This window comes from Carassius auratus, unplaced genomic scaffold, assembly GCF_003368295.1.
Source record: "Carassius auratus strain Wakin unplaced genomic scaffold, ASM336829v1 scaf_tig00009662, whole genome shotgun sequence".
NCBI lineage: Eukaryota > Metazoa > Chordata > Actinopteri > Cypriniformes > Cyprinidae > Carassius > Carassius auratus.
Genome location: NW_020524057.1, coordinates 27602 through 32906, shown reverse-complemented (window position 1 = coordinate 32906; position 5305 = coordinate 27602). Strand labels below are relative to the sequence as shown.

Genomic DNA, 5305 nt, shown 5'->3' with positions numbered 1-5305 from the left:
GGTGCCAGGTGGAAGCAGTGTTTGATGTATGTTGCTGTAACTGCTGCAAACAGAAAGTAAAGTATTAACTTCAACTCAATACATGTGGTGGTGATTTATATGGACGATATCACATTTTGGCGACGAGGATGAAGCGGAAAGCTTGTGTTGACAACAGATTGAAATTGTGAAAAGGAGCAGAGTGCGGAAAACTGTGTTGAGGGGGAGAAGAAGCTTGATTAACCATGGCTACAGGAACTATTGGCTCACTAGCAGCATTTGATGCAAAAGTTCAAACATGGGAGAGTATTCGGAAATAGTGGAGCAGTTTTTCATGGCTAATGGAATCGAAGATGAGGGTAAGCAAAGAGCTATTCTCATAAGTGTTGTGGGACCACAAACGTACAGTGTGATGCGAAATCTTCTGAGCCCTACGAAACCAAGTGAAAAGACTTATCAGCAACTGATAACGATGTTAAAAAATCATTTCAATCCTAAGCCAAGTGAGATTGTACAGAGATTTAAATTTGATTCAAGAACGAAGAAGCCGATAGAGACTGTGACAGAGTATGTAGCTGAGTTGCGTTGTTTAGCACAAGATTGTAATTACGGAGCAACTTTAGATCAAATGCTGAGGGATCGTCTTGTTTGTGGCATAGATGATGATCGGATTCAGAGATGGTTGCTTTCAGAAGCAAATCTGACATTTGAGACTGCTTTTAAAATTGCAGTAGCTACTGAAGCCGCAAGCAAAAATGTGCTCGATTTACAAAATAAATCCGGGGTACAGGCATGTAACAGCATCATGTTTAAAGAAAGGAAACCGGATCACTGGAAAAGAGGGGAATCTGGTGAACAAAAAGAAAGTAGAGAGTGTCACAGATGCTGCGGAAAAAACCACAAAGCTAACGAATGTAGATTTAAGAAGGATAAATGTTATGTGTGCAGGAAAATTGGACATATCGCCAGAGCCTGTCGCAACAAAAGCCAACAGAGTGGACACGCGACAACGGAAAAAGGGGGAAAAGGTGTGCGTTCGTATCGGGCATTCAATGTAAGTGAAAATGATGAGAGTGATGAATCTGAAGAAACATTCACTTTGGCATGTGTAAAAACTGATGCATTGAAGAAAGTGAAACCCATCAATGCGGAGTTGCATGTTAATGGCAGACTGGTAAACTTTGAGATTGATACAGGGTGTAGTGTCAGTCTTATGAAAGAGGGAATGTACAAGGATATCTGGAAACATTCAGAAGCTCCCAAACTGAGACGTACAAAAATCAAGTTGAGAACTTATACAGGAGAGCAAGTAGAGATAGTGGGTGTGGCTGATGTACAAGTAAAATACCAGCAGCAGGAAAAGGAAATGCCACTTGTCATAGTGAAAGGAACAGGACCATGCTTACTAGGCAGAGCCTGGCTTGAAGAAATTCACCTACCATGGAGTGAGATAAAGCTGATACAGTCAGAGGTGATGACATTACAACAGGTGCTATCCAAGCATGAGGAAGTATTCAAAGAGGAGCTTGGGACATTAAGGGGTACTGCTGCTACTCTTCACGTGCCGACTGATTCCACACCACGGTTCTTTAGACCTAGATCTGTGCCTTATGCCCTGCAAACAAAGGTGGAGGAAGAGATTAATTGACTGCTACGGGACAAGATCATATCACCTGTTAAGTATTCAGAGTGGGCAGCCCCTGTTGTTCCTATCTTGAAATCAGATGGCAGTATAATATTATCCGGTGACTACAAACTCACAGTCAATAGAGTGTCAACATTGGAACAGTATCCAATACCTAGGGTGGAAGATCTTTTTGCTCTATTGGATGGAGGAAAGCAGTTCACAAAATTGGACATGAGTCATGCATACCAACAAATTATCATGGATGAAAGCTCCAAGAAATACTTGACAGTGAATACACAGAAAGGGTTATTCACATATAATCGTTTACCCTTTGGAGTGGCTTCAGCTCCTGCTATCTTTCAGAGAACAATGGAGGGATTGTTGCAAGGTATTCCTGGATTAGTTGTTTATCTGGATGATATATTGGTGACGGGCGTAAACCAAGAAAGTCACTTGAAGACACTGGATGAAGTGCTGTCGAGACTGGAAGAAGCTGGTTTGCGACTGAAAAGAGTAAAATGTGTGTTCCTGGCAGATGAGGTGGAATATTTAGGCCACAGAGTAGATGCACAGGGTCTACATCCTTTGGGAAGTAAAGTGAAAGCCATTGAAGAAGCACCAGAACCAAGGAATGTCACAGAGCTTAAAGCATACCTGGGACTGCTTAACTATTATAACAAGTTCCTGCCAAATCTGGCAACGCTGCTGGCCCCCCTACATCTGCTGCTGAGAAAAGATGTTCAGTGGATGTGGAAAAAGCAACAGCAAGAAGCTTTTATAAAATCTAAAGCTCCACTAAAATCAGCAGAGGTGCTAGCTCATTATTCATCAGATTCAGAACTAACTTTGGCTTGTGATGCTTCACCCTATGGGGCTGGTGCAGTGCTCTCGCAGCGTATAAAAGGAGAAAGGGTGGAGAAACCTCTTGGGTTCATGTCTCGGACATTAACGCCAGCGGAGAAACGTTATTCACAACTGGACAAAGAAGGCTTGGCTGTGATTTTTGGCATCCATAGATTCCACAAGTATTTGTATGGTCGTGCATTTACAATTTGCACTGATCATAAGCCTTTGATCCATTTGTTTAATGAAACAAAAGCAGTTCCTCAAATGGGTTCACCCAGAGTGCAAAGGTGGGCTGTGATGTTACAAGCATATCAGTATAACATTGTTTACAAGCCAGGAAAGTACCACCAAAATGCTGATACGCTGAGTAGACTTCCAGTGCCAGGTGAGGGAGAACCTGATGACACTAATGATCAAGTGCTGATGATGGATTTAATGGACGGTTCGCCTGTGAGTGCAGCACAGGTTCGGAAGTGGACATCACACGACATAACACTCGCAATGGTACATGAGTACCTCTTAAAGGGTTGGCCTGAGAAAGTAGAGCCACATGTGTTACCGTACCCTCACAGGAGAGATGCTCTCAGTGTAAAAGATGGATGTGTGATTTGGGGAACGAGAATCGTCATACCATCGCAGGGTAGAGGGGCTGTATTGAAACAGTTACATCAGACTCATTCCGGCATGTCCAGAATGAAAGGATTGGCCCGATCATACATGTGGTGGCCTGGAATGGACCAGGATGTAGAGAGAGTGGTTCAGAAATGTGAGGTGTGTCAAAGTTTCAGAAAGGCACCTGCTCAAGCTCCTTTGCACACGTGGGAGTGGCCAGGCTCACCCTGGGAAAGACTTCATGTAGACTACGCAGGGCCCTTTTTAGGAAGAATGTTCCTAATTCTGGTAGATTCTTATTCTAAGTGGATGGAAGTTTATCCTGTGATGCAGGCCACTTCCCAAATTACAATTGAAAAATTGAGAATGTGTTTCAGTACACATGGATTACCTAAAATGTTAGAATCAGACAATGGAACATGTTTTACCAGTAATGAGTTTGAAACTTTCATGGAGAGAAATGGTATTCAACATGTAACTTCAGCTCCGTATCATCCTTCTTCAAACGGCCTAGCGGAACGTGCTGTTCAAACTTTCAAGGAGGGGATGAAAAAGATGAAAGGTGACACTGTGGAGACAAGAGTAGCAAGATTCTTATTTAATTATAGAATCACTCCCCATGCAACAACTGGGTTATCACCTGCTCAAATGTTAATGTCACGGAAGTTGAGATCCGCATTTGACTTACTTATTCCTGATGTTTTGAAAAAACAGCAGAAACAAAAAGAAGGCCATGACAACAGTTGCAAACTTCGAAGTTTTGAAGTTGGAGATTCAGTGTACGTGAGGAACTATGCTGGTGGAACTAAATGGATTCCTTGTACAGGTTCCTGTTGTATCCTGTTGTACAGGACCTCTTTCATATAAGACTGCTCTGGGGCATGGACAAACAGTGAAAAGACATGTGGATCAAATAAGAAATCGTAGTACAGATGAGATGCTGGAGATTATACTACCCGCAGAGAGTGAACAGGATGGTGACACTTCTGCATTGCCTTGTGTGGATGTTGTCAAAACACCTGCAGATCAGGAGATGTCTGCCCTTGAGAAAGAACAATCACTAGAATTGGCTGTTGTAGAAAAAGAAATTAACCAACCTACGAATCTGAGAAGGTCTGCAAGAGAGAGACGATCTCCAGCTTACTTGAAAGACTATGTTACATAAGTCAAGTCAGTAAAAGACAATCAATGCAATCTAACTGGTAGTTGTTAACGTGTTTGTAAAAAAAAAAAAAAAAAAAAAAAAGAATGTGATTGTTATAAAGTGTTATATTTGTAAATAATGTTATTAGTATTTAGTTGGTGATATTGGTGGTAATAGTATTGAAAAAAATTATAATAACGATTGACAATTGATAGCTTAAGGAGGAGGGGATGTAGTATCCTGGAGTAACCACTAGGTGTCATCTGTATATCTAAGTTGTTGGGTTCTATCGTGGCACGAATGGGGTGGAAGAAGAGGTGCCAGGTGGAAGCAGTGTTTGATGTATGTTGCTGAAACTGCTGCAAACAGAAAGTAAAGTATTAACTTAAACTCAATACATGTGGTGGTGATTTATATGGATGATATCACAGAGAGAGAGAGAGAGAATAGAGTGGACTGTGGAAGCACACAGCTGGAGCAGAGAAGAATAACTACTGTTCAGGGTTTCAGGCAAGGGGCAAGGAACTCGACCGGAAGTTGAAGTCGGGTGGGGGCTGCCATCTTGTAGCAGAACTTAACTTGCGTTAGCATTCCCATTGACTCCCATTCATTTTGGCATCACTTTGACAGCGAATAACTTTACATCTGAGGCGTTTAAAGACTCTGTTTGTCCATTATTTATTTCTAAAGATACACGACAATGTATTAAGGGCTCCATTGCCTTCTATGTTACATTATGGCCCTGTATAAACAGTTTTTGTAAAAAATAGGCTAACGATTGCGTCATAACCACACGGCTCTCTGCCGCATTACCGTACAGACACGTGGAGAAGCTCGCAGGCAATTAACTTAATATGGCGTACTGGCGTTACATTTTAAAATACTATACAAAATAATTAATCAGAATACTTACTCCTGCTCACTCACGCCAAAGAACTCCCCGCTCAAGCTCGCCGTCTCTGCAAGATTAACGATGGCAGTTTGCACGCACAGCTACTAGAAGATTTACATCTGTCAGACAGGTTGATGACGTCGTCAAGCTTCGTTTGAGTATACGCGTCAGAAACGGAAGTGCTAAAAAAACGCTAAAACTGGGC

General features: G+C 42.0%; 1 pseudogene; it reads left to right on the top strand.

Annotated features, from left to right (window-relative positions):
- On the top strand, window positions 1–3931 carry LOC113072614 (uncharacterized protein K02A2.6-like; annotated as a pseudogene).
- Window positions 3932–5305: the final 1374 nt, after the last annotated feature.